Genomic DNA, 16,136 nt, shown 5'->3' on the forward strand with positions numbered 1-16,136 from the left:
TTTTATACTGTAGCACTGAAGTAGATAAAACAATCTTTAAAAAGAGGAAACAAATTGTATGAAGACTCATTCTACATGATATTAAGGACTATTTTTAGCTACAGTAATTAAGACACTAGGATACTGGTACACAGAGAAACACAGAACAATGGGCTGGATTGAAACAGGTAACATGGAAATAGACACAAACAAATATAGCCTATAGTGAAGTGAAGTCGCTCAGTCGTGTCCAACTCTTTGTGACCCCGTGGACTGGAGCCTACCAGGCTTCTCCGTTCATGGGATTCTCCAGGCAAGAATACTGGAGTGGGTTACCATTTCCTTCTCCAGGGGATCTTCCCAACCCAGGGATGGAACCTGGGTCTCCTGCACTGGAGGCAGATGCTTTAACCTCTGAGCCACCAAATACAAATCATATCACGGAGAAATTACAGCCATTTTAACCATTTTAACAACTGCTGAGAGAGCATTTGGACACAGCAGGCAAAACAAATATACCTCAACCTCATGCCTTAAACAAAAGTTAACTCAAGCCCAATCACAGTACTAAACAGAAAACATCAAAATGTAAAGAAAAAAAAAATAGGAGAAAATCTCTGGGATGCAGGGCAGACTTGATATCAAAAACATGATTCACAAAAGGCAATATGATAAGCTGGACATCATAAAAACTAAATCTCTTGCTTTATAAAAGACTCTACTAACAGGATAAAAAGACAAGCACAAAAAAATAAAAAGGGGGGAGGGAGAAAAATATTTGTGAACCACATATCTGACAAAAGAACTAGTATGTACATCTGAAAAGAACTCTAGTAAAACCACAAATAACGCAATTAGAAAACAGCAAAGGGTATCACTTCACAGAAAAGGATATACATAGGGCAAATCAGCCCAAGAAAAGATGTTCAACACATTATCCATCAGGAAAACACAAATGAAACCCCAAGATTATCACTGAATGTGTATTAGAATCTCTAAAATAAAAAGCAGTGTCAATACCAAAGGCCGGCAAGGATACAGATACATCACAATGTGTCACTCACATACTGTTGATGGATGGTGGCTGCAGCCATGAAACTGAAAGACGCTTGCTCCTTGGAAGAAAAGATATGACAAACCTAGACAGAGTATTAAAAAGGAAAGAGATCACTTTGCCGACAAAGGTTTATATAGTCAAAAGCTATGGTTTTCCCAGTAGTCATGTATGGATGTAAGAGCTGAGCCATAAAGAAGGCTGAGCACTGAAGAACTGATGTTTTTGAACTGTGGTGTTGGAGAAGACTCTTGAGAGTCCCGTGGACTGCAAGGAGATCCAACCAGTCAATCCTAAAGGAAAACAACCCTGAGTATTCATTGGAATACTGAATTCATTGGAAGGACTGATACTGAAGCTGAATCTCCAATACTTGGCCACCTGATAACAAGAGCCAATTCACTGGGAAGGCTCTGATGCTGGGAAAGATTGATGGCAAGAGAAGTGGGTAACAGAGGATGAGATGGTTGGATGGCATCATCAACTCAATGGACATGAGTTTGAGCAAACTCCGGAAGATAGCAAAGGACAGGGAAGCTTGGTGTGCTATAGTCCATGGGGTTGCAAAGAGTCGGACACGACTGAGTGACTGAACAACAACGATTTACAGAAAAATAGTATAGATACTCTGGAAAACAGCTTAGCAATTTCTTTAAAAAACAAAATATGCAGTTCCCATATGATCTAGCAATGCTTTTAACATAATTGCTAGATTATATGGTAAGTCACAAAGTAGCAAATATTTTAAGCTTAACTTTAAGAATGCATTTACTATACTTGCTGCACAAAAATATTAATAAAATCAAATCTAGCATTCTATTTAAGAACTTACTATGAAGCTCAAAATTCCAAGTTTATTTTAAATCTCTTAACCAAAAACATTACTATAATTTTAATGATGCTAAATGAAAAGTTACAATTTTATGAATATCACATATTTATCAAGATTAAATTACACTGAAAATCATAAAATAAGCCTAAATATCTGAATTGAAAAATATATACTATATACATACTGAGTTTAGGAGATATAACTGATAATCTACCAAAAACAAAATTCTTGAACCAAATTGCACAAAGAATCAAAGTTAGATTCTTTAGTTAATTTAGTTAGAATTCATCATAGGATTCAAACATAATATACTCACATAAAACATAAATATGTCATCTTAAAATTAATCAACAGCATTCTAACCATACACTATTTCTGAAGCTTTCCCCTTTCCACTGTATAGCCTAATTAAAAATGTTGTCGTTACCCATATGTAAGCATTCCCCTTAAACAGCATGAAATTCTCTCAGTAGGATTATTAAAGGATCTACACTACTTCATGGTTTGAGTAGAACAAACTATGACATGGTAAAAAAAAAAAAAGTTTCTCCCTGTGTGGTTCTGCCACCACCCACATACAAAATTTACTATTAAAAAAGAAAAAAGCACTGACACTTCACACTACATAGCATCTTGGCACAATTAATCTCAAACAAATTAAATCTCTATATGTTATTGTCATTTCACAAAAGGACAAATAGGGCTACAACAGTCAATTAAAGCTATACCAGATTTTACAGAATATGAATAAAAGCAACAAAATTTGCTTACTATAATGTCTATCATATACATTATAATAAATTTTGAATGAGGAAAGAGCAAAAAGTTATTCATAATTATGTATCTTTTTGAACATATACAACTTTCCAACTGTCTGATTCATTTTTAAACAATTTTTAATAATCTACACTGTGTAAAGGGATGTTTATGTTCTTTACTACTAGGCCAAAAGAACATTTAGGCAAAAATAGCTACCTTATTTAATCTACATGGTATGAAATTTCTTATATGCCTTAATTTTCAAGGCTGGGGTTCAATACCAAAGCACGCTAAGAGCTATTCAGTCATACTGTCAAAACTAATCCCAACTGTGATCACTACTGTTTTACCATTTATTACAATTAAAACTTAAAAACTTTTGTATGCATTTCAAACATGGCGAGAAATGAGCTGGTTGGAATTTACCACTATCTTTTCCCCTCTATCTTCCTCTTCCTCATCACTTAATAGGTACTCAGCTAGTATTTATTTTTTAACCCTGATAATTACCAATCTTGAAAGTTTGTCTCAGGTCATTTATTAAGAATGCATAGTACAATTCCACTTCTTCACAGAAACTGCAACATGGTTTTAATATACTTTATCTTCATCATACTCTTAAATATGCATGAAAACCTGACTATACCCACATGTCAGATACGTCCCCAAAAGACACACAGACATACAGCCTGCCCTCCCCCTCTTTCCACACAGCCATGGTGGTTTACTAGTGAAACTAAAATATACAACTAAAAAACTTCCTGTTTTACATAACCGGTAACCACTGCAAAGTACTTAGCACCATTGGAGGGAGTGTAAATTCATTCCGGGGTGGGGGGGCGGCCGGAATGAAAGACTATCACCTTCATGAGACTTCAACATAACAAAGTACTCATCAGATATGTGACAGTAGCACTAGGTTTATTGAGCACTTACAACTACCTAGACCCACACCCTTTACTTGTATTAACTGACTTTATTCTATCAATAAGCCTATATACTATTGCTATCATTTCACAACAGATATATCAAATCCAGGAAACAGTGAACTCTTTTGAGTTGAGTGTATTAAAACTACAAATTCTGCTGCGAAAAATATTTGTTTTAAGGCAGTGAAATTATTTTAGCTTTCTGTCATCATTGAGTAGACACTATGACTTTATGTAAAGTCATAGTTTTTTTATATATATATATATATATATACACACATATACACATATATATGTCAGACATGACTGAAGCGATTTTTCACTTTTCACTTTCATGCATTGGAGAAGGAAATGGCAACCCACTCCAGTGTTCTTGCCTGGAGAATCCCAGGGACAGGGGAGCCTGGTAGGCTTCCGTCTACGGGGTCACACAGAGTCGGACGTGACTGAAGCGACTTAGCAGCAGCAGCAGTGGAGAAGGAAATGGCAACCCACTCCAATGTTCCTGCCTGGAGAATCCCCGTGACAGGGGAGCCTGGTGGGCTTCCATCTATGGGGTTGCACAGAGTCAGACACGACTGAAGCAACTTAGCAGCAGTAGCAGCATACACACATATATATATATATATGTATATGACTCATTTACTCAAATACAGGGAAAAATAAGAAAAAGTTTAAACTGCATGATGATTGAATCTCTTTAATGGTTTTTAGTTTATGAAATGAAAAAATACTTAAAATACTCTCCAGCTATACTATTATAAGCCTATTTAATTAAATGAAAAGGAAACAGTGAAAGAAAATACCTATTAAAAGCAGAGCGATACAAGGACAGTTCTACATACTATATCCATACAGTTGCTCCAAGAAGCCAAAATTTTTACATTTTAAAAACAGGTTGACTTTAATCCATTGTATATTCTTGCCTCCTTTGTTGAAGATAAGGTGTCCATATGTGCGTGGATTTATCTCTGGGCTTTCTATTTTATTCCATTGATCAATATTTCTGTCTTTGTGCCAGTACCATACTGTCTTGATAACTGTGGCTTTGTAGTAGAGCCTGAAGTCAGGTAGGTTGATTCCTCCAGTTCCATTCTTCTTTCTCAAGATTGCTTTGGCTATTCGAGGTTTTTTGTATTTCCATACAAATTGTGAAATTATTTGTTCTAGCTCTGTGAAGAATACTGTTGGTAGCTTGATAGGGATTGCGTTGAATCTATAAATTGCTTTGGGTAGTATACTCATTTTCACTATATTGATTCTTCCAATCCATGAACATGGTATATTTCTCCATCTATTAGTGTCCTCTTTGATTTCTTTCACCAGTGTTTTATAGTTTTCTATATATAGGTCTTTAGTTTCTTTAGGTAGATATATTCCTAAGTATTTTATTCTTTCCGTTGCAATGGTGAATGGAATTGTTTCCTTAATTTCTCTTTCTGTTTTCTCATTATTAGTGTATAGGAATGCAAGGGATCTCTGTGTGTTGATTTTATATCCTGCAACTTTACTGTAGTCATTGATTATTTCTAGTAATTTTCTGGTGGACTCTTTAGGGTTTTCTATGTAGAGGATCATGTCATCTGCAAATAGTGAGAGTTTTACTTCTTCTTTTCCAATTTGGATTCCTTTTATTTCTTTTTCTGCTCTGATTGCTGTGGCCAAAACTTCCAAAACTGTGTTGAATAGTAATGGTGAAAGTGGGCACCCTTGTCTTGTTCCTGACTTTAGAGGAAATGCTTTCAATTTTTCACCATTGAGGATAATGTTTGCTGTGGGTTTGTCATATATAGCTTTTATTATGTTGAGGTATGTTCCTTCTATTCCTGCTTTCTGGAGAGTTTTTATCATAAATGGATGTTGAATTTTGTCAAAGGCTTTCTCTGCATCTATTGAGATAATCATATGGTTTTTATTTTTCAATTTGTTAATGTGGTGTATTACATTGATTGATTTGCGGATATTGAAGAATCCTTGCATCCCTGGGATAAAGCCCACTTGATCATGGGACCACTTTCTAACACCATACACAAAAATAAACTCAAAATGGATTAAAGATCTAAACGTAAGACCAGAAACTATAAAACTCCTAGAGGAGAACATAGGCAAAACACTCTCCGACATACATCACAGCAGGATCCTCTATGACCCACCTCCCAGAATATTGGAAATAAAAGCAAAAATAAACAAATGGGACCTAATTAAACTTAAAAGCTTCTGCACATCAAAGGAAACTATTAGCAAGGTGAAAAGACAGCCTTCAGAATGGGAGAAAATAATAGCAAATGAAGCAACCGACAAACAACTAATCTCAAAAATATACAAGCAACTCCTACAGCTCAACTCCAGAAAAATAAACGACCCAATCAAAAAATGGGCCAAAGAACTAAATAGACATTTCTCCAAAAAAGACATACAGATGGCTAACAAACACATGAAAAGATGCTCAACATCACTCATTATCAGAGAAATGCAAATCAAAACCACCATGAGGTACCATTTCACACCAGTCAGAATGGCTGCGATCCAAAAGTCTACAAATAATAAATGCTGGAGAGGGTGTGGAGAAAAGGGAACCCTCTTACACTGTTGGTGGGAATGCAAACTAGTACAGCCACTATGGAGAACAGTGTGGAGATTCCTTAAAAAACTGGAAATAGAACTGCCTTATGATCCAGCAACCCCACTGCTGGGCATACACACTGAGGAAACCAGAAGGGAAAGAGACACGTGTACCCCAATGTTCATCGCAGCACTGTTTATAATAGCCAGGACATGGAAGCAACCTAGATGTCCATCAGCAGATGAATGGATAAGAAAGCAGTGGTACATATACACAATGGAGTATTACTCAGCCATTAAAAAGAATACATTTGAATCAGTTCTAATGAGGTGGATGAAACTGGAGCCTATTATACAGAGTGAAGTAAGCCAGAAGGAAAAACATAAATACAGTATACTAACGCATATATATGGAATTTAGAAAGATGGTAACAATAACCCGGTGTACGAGACAGCAAAAGAGACACTGATGTATAGAACAGTCTTATGGACTCTGTAGGAGAGGGAGAGGGTGGGAAGATTTGGGAGAATGGCAATGAAACATGTAAAATATCATGTAGGAAACGAGTTGCCAGTCAAGGTTCGATGCATGATGCTGGATGCTTGGGGCTGGTGCACCGGGACGGCCCAGAGGGATGGTATGGGGAGGGAGGAGGGAGGAGGGTTCGGGATGGGGAACACATGTATACCTGTGGCGGATTCATTTTGATATTTGGCAAAACTAATACAATTATGTAAAGTTTAAAAATAAAATTAGAGAAAAAAAAAATAAATAAAACCTATTTGACAAAAAAAAAAATAAAAACAGGTTGATACTCAAGTTACATTTAAAAGGCAATTCAACGACTGAAGGAGACTACAATGATGTCTTCAAAACAGAAGAATTCTTAGAATTAAAATAGTTACAAGATTTTATTTGTATTATATATCCTAGAAAAAAATTCTCCTTCCTCTTAATATTTATAAGATGTTAATTAAGTTCATGTTTTCTTTAATCCTATTAAGTTCATGTGCTAGTCCCTTCAGAACTATGTTAGGCTATTTAACTCAGTTTAGATCTCAGCCTTAAAAACATACAAATGATTATCAGGAAACAAGATACTTCTCATTAAAAAAAAATAAAATTTGTGGGATTTCAACTACTACGTTTTTCTGCTAGTTTTAGACTGATTCCAAGAAAAAAATTATATTTTGCTTTCAGTTTTCATTTTGCCTTTCACATTTAAAACTTAAATATTAGGGTAAGGGAAAGATGGACCAGCCACTTGTTGCATTCCCAGATCACAATTGGATTTTTAGCGAGATAAGATACCCAGAGCCACCTGGCAGATTTATGCTATGAATAGATGAAGGTAAGAAATAAAAAGACAAAAACACAGGTAACTGGTTACATTACTAAATAGCGCAATGTAACTATTCCTTAATTTACCATTTTGTCTGCCAAGACTAATTTCTAAAAAACACACTGAAGTTATATTATAGATCACTTTAGGTAGGGTAGTACAGCTAATGTTTTCAGATGGGACGGTGGAAATTTGGTGGGTGGAAGGAATATATTCCAAAAAAATAAAAAATCTTATTTTTAATCAAATAAGATGGATGAGGAAGAAAAACTAAAGCAGAACAAAATATCTACACTTTAAGTACATCTTAAGCCTCTGACAACTTGAAACACAATTTGAAAACACACAGTAACAACGACGCCACGGCAACAGCACATGTGAAGGAGCGACCTCTACAACTGAAGCACCTTCAGCTGTTCCTCAAGCAAAAGCAGCAAGTCAGTAACTTGCTTTTACTATTTTCTGCTTATCTTCTATGATGGTTAATTTTGTGTGTCCATTTGAAGGTGCCAGGAGGTGCCCAGATATTAAATTGAACATTATTCTGGGTGTTTCTGTGAGGATATTGTCAAATGAGATTAACATTTAAATTGGTAGACTGTAAAAAGCAGAATGCGCTCCATAATGTGGGTGGGCTCCTGCAATCAGGTGATGGTCCCAACAGAACAAAAGGCTGACCCTCCTGCAAATAACAAAAGCTTCTCCCATCTGATGGCCTTTGACTTGGGCCTACCCTCTCCCTTCCAGAGAGCCTTCCAACTGAAACATCTGCTGTTCCCAGTTGTCCTGCAGCTTCCAACCTTACTTGCTAGCCCCCAACAATAACATGAATTCCTTATAATAAATCTCTTCCTACACATACATGGACTATTGGTTCCAATTCTCTATAGAACCCTAACACATCTTCCAAAAATAAATTCTTTACAATCAGCTTATCAACAGGATTATTGAAGCTTCTGACACTGTGAGAAGAAATAATTCTACACAAAAGTATTTCACTTGAGTCAATGAATTAATAAGCACTCTTAAATGTGCTAGGATGAATACTAACATTTAAAAAAAAGTAACATTAAAAAAAATCAAAATTATTGCCTTTTGTTATATAAAAAGTCATGAATTTTAAAAAGAGTAAGTTTTTAAAGATATTACTGATTTTAATTTTTACTTATTATTATTGCAGTAACTATTTTCACTGAAGTAACTACTTGTTTAATAAACTTCTTGAGACTCTGTTATGTATCACAGCAGGGGCTACAAACCTTTAAAATCATTATTTCTCCTAGGAGAACTATAAATCCACTTACACTGAGAAAGCAGTTTTCTGATTTAGGTGAGGGTTTCATTGAGAAGTGATATTGCCTCCTGAGCAGGTATACACAGAATGAGGAATATATACATAAGTCACGCATTTGGCTACAACAAAATAATATTTGACACATACCTAAGCACTTACTAGAAGTCCCTCCAGATACAGATGGTGTTCTAAAAACTTCATACTTATTATGTCATCTATCTTCTTCAACAGCCTCCAACCTTGATGACATCATCAGCCACATTTTCAATATTAAAAAACTGAATTCAAACACCTCTTTTCCAAAAATACACAGCTACTAACTGGCTAAACCGCCATTCAAATTTCAGATTGACTTTAAGCTTACATTGTTCACACTACACTACACCAACAATTACCCCAGAGAGAAATATGTTACTTTCCAGTAAATCTTTTAGAACAGTATGACTGAAATTATAAGTTACTTTCAAAATTGCCTCCCTTTATTTTGTACTCAGGGACATCACTTTAAAAAAAAAAGAGACACAATCTCAAATATGTCTTACTGTTCAAAAAAATGGTTTGGCACTCCTTGAAAGATAGTCAGTATATCTGTACCAAATTCTAAAACAGCTATGAAGTTATAACAAGTATTCTCTTCGTTGTAAAAAGTTACAAAAACTCTATAAACATTTTCCTTTAAAATGGTCCTATGTATTTTCAACTCTTGGATAAAATACATTACTGAGTAAATGGTGATGTACTGTTCAATTATTTAAAATTCTTTAATCCTCTGGTAAACTATACCAAAGTTGTTGAATAAAAGTAGATATAAGATGCCAAGTTTCTTATTTTTTACGGAACTGAATACTTATTTTCAAATTTAACAATTACCGAGACTTCCTTAATCTTTGGTAGAAATACTATATATTTGTTTTCCTTGTTCGCCTAGCTTAGTCACTATCTCTACAGCGAAACAATGTGATATTATTACACTTGAAGATTTTAAAAGTGTAAACAAATTATAACTGGGTAGCAAGTTACTACCTTACTATCGAATTTATAATATTCTTCATTTAAATGACAAGTTTTCTAAGGAGATCTCCACTGACTGGAAGCTTTTCTAGGGTACAACAGATTTGTATAAAACTGAATAGCTGCATGTTTTTAAAACCCTTAAAAGCAGTTCAGTATAATACAAAGGCCTTCTTAATTAACTATAACAGCCAAATAAACCAGACATCTTGCAAAATTCTGCCTTAATATCCTCAATGGGAAAAATATCTCCCTTGGGAATTATTTTTCAAATTTAAACAAAGGAAACAAACACTTTCTTATAAAGTGAGAAAGGGGTGAAAAGGTCCTAGGAAAAAAGCCGCAACAGAGACCAACTAAATGGCTAAAAACCAAAAATTTCTCCTTATAAATACTTACAAATACTTGTAATACCTGCAAAGTTTAAATTATTAGTAAAGGACAAACTACATCACATCCTCTATACGTATTTTCACTTGATGAACCAAAATCCAGAATAAATTCTCTACTGAAACCTGAAAGGCTCAAAAAGCATCACTTCTGAGAAAAAAGTCTGTAGATCCTAATTTAAATATTATTAGGGAAAAAAAAAAACAACTTCTCAGAAACAGTAATATATTTTTGGTTTTCGAGGAACTACCACACCATTTTCAACAACTGCACCATTTTACATTCCTACCAGTAATGCACAAGCGTTACAATTTCTTCACATCCTTGCCATGGCTTCTCTTCTCTTTCTCTTTTTGCCTTTTTTTGTTGTTGTTGTTAATAGCTATCCTAGTGGACGCAAATGGTATCTCGTTGTGGTTTTGATTTGCATTTCTCTGATGATGTGTAACGTGGAGCATTTTTTCATACTCTTACTGGCCATCTGTATATCTCTTTGGGAGAAACGTCTATTCAAGGTTTTTGCCCAGTTTTTAACTGGGTTGTTTTATGTTTTTTGAGTTTTATTAATGGGAATTCTTGATATTTACTTCTGCATATTTACTTCTTCGCATATATATGACTTGTAAATCTTTTCTTCTACTCTGTGGGTTGTCTTTTCATTCTATTGATAGTATGCCTTGGTATACAAAAGTTTTTAATTTTAATGAAGCCCAATTTGCCTCTTTTTTCTTTTATTACTTTTGGTGTAATAACCAAGAAAACACTGCAATAAATTATGATTCATCTCAGGAATGCTACTTTGGTTTAACATTTAAGTATCGGTTAGGGTTGGAAGACTCACTATCAGTTCTGTTCAATTCAGTCGCTCAGTCGTGTCTGACTCTTTGCGACCCCATGAATCGCAGCACGCCAGGGCTCCCTGTCCATCACCAGCTCCCGGAGTACACTCAGACTCACATCCATCGAGTCAGTGATGCCATCCAGCCATCTCATCCTCTGCCGTCCCCTTCTCCTCCTGCCCCCAATCCCTCCCAGCATCAGAGTCTTTTCCAATGAGTCAACTCTTTGCATGAGGTGGCTAAAGTACTGGAGTTTCAGCCGCAGCATCATTCCTTCCAAAGAAATCCCAGGGCTGATCTCCTTCAGAATGGACTGGTTGGATCTCCTTGCAGTCCAAGGGACTCTCAAGAGTCTTTTCCAACACCACAGTTCAAAAGTATCAATTCTTCGGCGCTCAGCCTTCTTCACAGTCCAACTCTCACATCCATACATGACCACTGGAAAAACCATAGCCTTGACTAGATGGACCTTTGTTGGCAAAGTAATGTCTCTGCTTTTGAATATGCTATCTAGGTTGGTCATAACTTTCCTTCCAAGGAGCAAACATCTTTTAATTTCATGGCTGCAGTCACCATCTGCAATTATTCCCAGATTAATCCATAGATTTAAGGCAAACTCAATCAAAATCTCAGTAGGAATTTTTACACAAAAAATAGAAATAGATAAGCCACTTTTAAATTTCATACAGAAAGGTAAGGAAACTAGAATAGCCAAAAAAAATTGTTAAAAAAAAAAGACAATAAAACTGGAGAATTCATCTTAAGAGGTTTTTGAACTTATTATAAATCTACAGTAATCAAGATGGTACAATAATGGAGAAAGGATAGCTCAAATATCAATTGAGCAGAAAAAAATCTAGAAATATACCCACACAGCTATGGTCAATTGGTTACTTACAAAGGTGTAAAGGCAATCCCATTTAAACAATAACAGACTTGTCAACAGTGTTAGAACAAATAAATATCCACAAGCAGAAAATAAGCAAACCTTATTTCATACTTAACTCATATAAAATTAATTCAAAATACACTTAAACATATAACAAGTGTTTTATCAAATTATTAGACAAAACAGTTAAAAATGCTTGTAATCTTCAGATAGGCAAAGAGTTCCTGTATATAATATCAAAAGCATAATACGTAACAGGAAAAAGTGACAAAAGCTGGACTTAGTTGAAATTAAAAACTCTGTTCTGTAGAAGTTACTGTAAAAGACAAGAAAGACAAACTCAAACTCGGAGAAAATATTTTCAAATCACATTTTAGGCAAAAGACTTGTAAAGGACTGATATTCAGGATATATGCTCAAAACTCAAAAATAAGAAAAGCCTCTAACATAAAAGAAGGTAACCAGAACAAAGAGGATAAAAAGGAAAGCAAATGAAGCAGAGAAAATAAAGGCTCTAAAAGAATGTTTTACATAATCATAAATATTTTTGTGGAGATACGATATCACACCCACCCATTAAGAGGAAAAGGAGGGCTTTTTTTTTTTAATAAGTAAAAGAAACATTCAGGGAATCAAAAAAGCTCTTGGAAATTAAAATTATGACCAAAACTTTTTAACTGAATAAAAAGTTTAGAAGATGAAGTTAAGGATAAACTCCTAGAAAGTAGACCAAAAGGGTAAATAGGATATAAAAAAGGAAGAAAACTGAAGGACCAGTTCAAGAGACCCAACAGTTGAATAACAGCAATTCAAGAAAAGAGGGAAATAAAGCCTGAAAGTTGAGGAACAGGTAGAGAGAAGGAAGGAAGAAAGAAAGAGAAACAGAGACAGAACACTAAGCAGGGAGGGAGAGAGAGAAATTATCAAAACAATAATTTAAGAAAATTTCTAAGAACTGAAAGAGTACCCAGCTAAGTGGATGAAAAAAGATCCATACTATACCAACATTATCATAAAATACTGGAACACAAAAGTTAAAGAAAAGATACTAGAAATATTGAGAGTAAGAGGAAAAAATGGTCAGATACAAAGGCTCCCAGGGCTGAATGACATGAGACTTGTCAGTAGCAACAACAGCTGGAAAATAGTGGGAGAAAGGCTACAGGATTTTAAGGCAGAACGGTTTGCAACTCAAAACCTACATCAGAAGATCTGAAAACTATATGCAATGATCCGAAAGGTATGTGTGTGTGTTCCATTCTCACTTGGCTTTAGAATTCATGTTTATCTTTCAACAACAGTTAACATCTAAATCATGTTTTTCTAAAACCAATGCTGAAATTAGTCTCTTCTTTAAGTGGATTCTAAATGACTACGAAGGAAAGCTGCCAAGAAAAGTGCTCAATGCCAGCTGAAAGACACAGTAAGATTAAAAATTTGTTGTTGAGTAATCCCCATGTACAGTTCATTACGGAGAAATTTATGCCTGTCAGATTCCATCAGAACATCAAGCCAGTGACAGAATTTTCAAGTCCCTCAAAATCCTCTTTATAATAAAGGCTACCATGGATAGATTTGATAGAAAAGATGAGCTTTTCAAGTACAACAGAAAAGGATATGCTTCATAAAATATGACCATCTGATATTCATAAAACTTAACAATTATTTCTTTAAGAAGATCAAAGTAGTTCTACATACCTCACACAGGTATGTGAAGCCAGAAGGCTTCATATTACCATTGACATAAGTCAGGTTAATTGAATGAATGGCCATGATGATAAACTATAGTGTTTCTTACACTGCTATATGGCTTCCAAAGGTTTAGATATTAACTTTTCTTAAGCATAAAAGACAGGGCCTTAAGATAATAAAGACCATCTAAAACAGAAGATAATCAGACCATTATCTCAAGTAATCTACTTCAATAAATTATATAAATAAACATTGTATAGGGGAGAGGAATAGGGAGTGGAAGTGAGAGAAGAAAAGAAAAGAAAAAAACCACTAAGTGACTGGTGGTTTTAATAAAGGTTTAATAAAGGGACATGCCTAAATTTAACTCTAGGTCCCAAATTAAAAGGAGATTGGTTACAACAACATGTAAATATTTACTTGTTCTCACCTGTGTGCCAAATACTGTACTACAGACATCTCCCTCAATCCTCATCAACAGCCATTAGTTCCATTTTAGACAGGAAATTATAATGAGACAGGCTAAGAAATTTGTCCAAGATCACAGTTAATAGGGAGAGGAAGCTTCTGATTTAATTCTACAGCTGATGTTCTTCTGATCTGAAGCAAATTTATACACAATGTCTAAATGAAATTTTATACTTGCACGTGAATATATGTTTATATTGCTGTGAAAACAGTAATACGTCTACCAAAATAATGAAATAACAAAGATGGAAGGAAAGTGGTATTGCTGGTTGTCTCTATGCTGTCTTTCACTCAATTATCAGTTGAGTTCAGTATCTACGCATTTCCTGCTAAATGATAAACACTGCTCTGGTGCTCAAAGTTTTCTCCAGAGGAATTTCAGACCTGGAAATGGCAGAGTAAAACTTAAAACATGTAAACGGAAGGACTAAAAATTCTAAGTACAAACTGGCACCTAAGCGGGAGCGGGGGGTTTTCCTCTCAGAAAAGGGATACCAAAAGATATGACTCTTAAACCAGTTCATGACATTTATTTATCCATTCAAAAGCATTTCCTACCACCCTATTTTATGTCAGTCACGCTTAGTGGTAAGTAACAAGATGGATACTAGTGAATAAGTAGCATTGGGATTATGAACAAGAGAACAAAATCAAGAATAATGTATCAGAACGTAAGAAAATAAGCCAGGAAAGAAAATATTCTAAATCTTATAAATTATTCCTGGGAGAACTGAGTTCAAGGTCTAATGAGCATTAAAGGAGACCAAAAATGCAACATGTGAGCCCACCATCTTCAATGAGATATTCCTATCAGCTATGAGGCGACTGAAACTAATGCCATCCAAAGTATTCACCAACCAGGAACCAAAGTCAGAAAACCACGAATGATCATGTTATATGTGACATAAAGATTTTAAAACTTCTGAATGACTATCGTACTATAAACATGCAAACGTTATTTCAAATAATAAACTTAAAAAAGCGTTGAAATACAAAATGGAGAGAGTTAAAAACCTTCCCTTAATACACGGGGTTCTTATAACTCAATAAGGAAATATAAACATCTCTATCTCTTTAAAATGAGTAAGAAATAACAAATAACTCACAAAGAAAATAGTCTGTTTGAAGCAAGTGCTGGAATCTCTGTCTTTCTCTCCCTCTCTTTATATATGTATGTGTGTTTAACACACATACATACCCATACATAGATACACATACATGCACACACACACACATTTATATCTATACCTATATCAATATTTGAGCAATATACACCAAACAATAAAAATTATTTTAAAATGCTGAGCTCATTAGTATTTTGTACTTAAAAAAAATATTTTAGATCTGCCTTTTCTCTATAAATATATATGGACTACTTTTATAATCAGGAAACCATAATGACTCCCTCTCTATACAGCAACTGAGGGAAAGGACTGAAGCAGGTAGAGAATAGCATTCTAAACATTTTTCTACTTCAAACAGAATCTACAGAAACCCAGGTTGTAGCAAATCTACAAAGAGAGGCTTCAATCGCAAAGCACTGACAAGCACAAGACAGAAGCAGAGGAAACGAGCATCAAAAGTCAGTCAGTTTTATTGCTGTTACTGAAATTGTACATTAATCAGAAAATCAAGAGTACAAACAGAGACATACCAGAACAGAATCATGATGGAGCATCTGTAAGTTGCTATACACAGTTTTTGATACAGATTTACAGCTTAGTTTTAACAGATCAATACATTATTCTGTTTGCAACTGAAACTGCTTATTTTTATTTTTTTATCTTTATTAAACTTTTATTAGATTATAGATAATATAATCTTGCCAAACAAGTTGAAAATTACAGTTTTTAAAAAAGGAAAATTGAATGTATTTTTTTAATTTAATTTTATTTTTAAACTTTACAATATTGTATTAGTTTTGCCAAATATCAAAATGAATCCGCCACAGGTATACATGTGTTCCCCATCCTGAACCCTCCTCCCTCCTCCCTCCCCATACCATCCCTCTGGGTCGTCCTAGTGCACTAGCCCCAAGCATCCAGTATCGTGCATCGAACCTGGACTGGCGACTCGTTTCATACATGATATTATA

General features: G+C 34.8%; 1 protein-coding gene across 5 annotated transcripts in view; it reads right to left on the reverse strand.

Moving 5' to 3' along the window:
• SUPT3H (SPT3 homolog, SAGA and STAGA complex component) overlaps positions 1-16,136 on the reverse strand; it is a 414,047-nt gene that overhangs the window by 312,662 nt on the left and 85,249 nt on the right. The gene's annotated exons all lie outside the window — the stretch shown is intronic.

The sequence above is a fragment of the Bos indicus x Bos taurus genome, chromosome 23, assembly GCF_003369695.1.
Source record: "Bos indicus x Bos taurus breed Angus x Brahman F1 hybrid chromosome 23, Bos_hybrid_MaternalHap_v2.0, whole genome shotgun sequence".
Classification (NCBI taxonomy): Eukaryota; Metazoa; Chordata; class Mammalia; order Artiodactyla; family Bovidae; genus Bos; species Bos indicus x Bos taurus.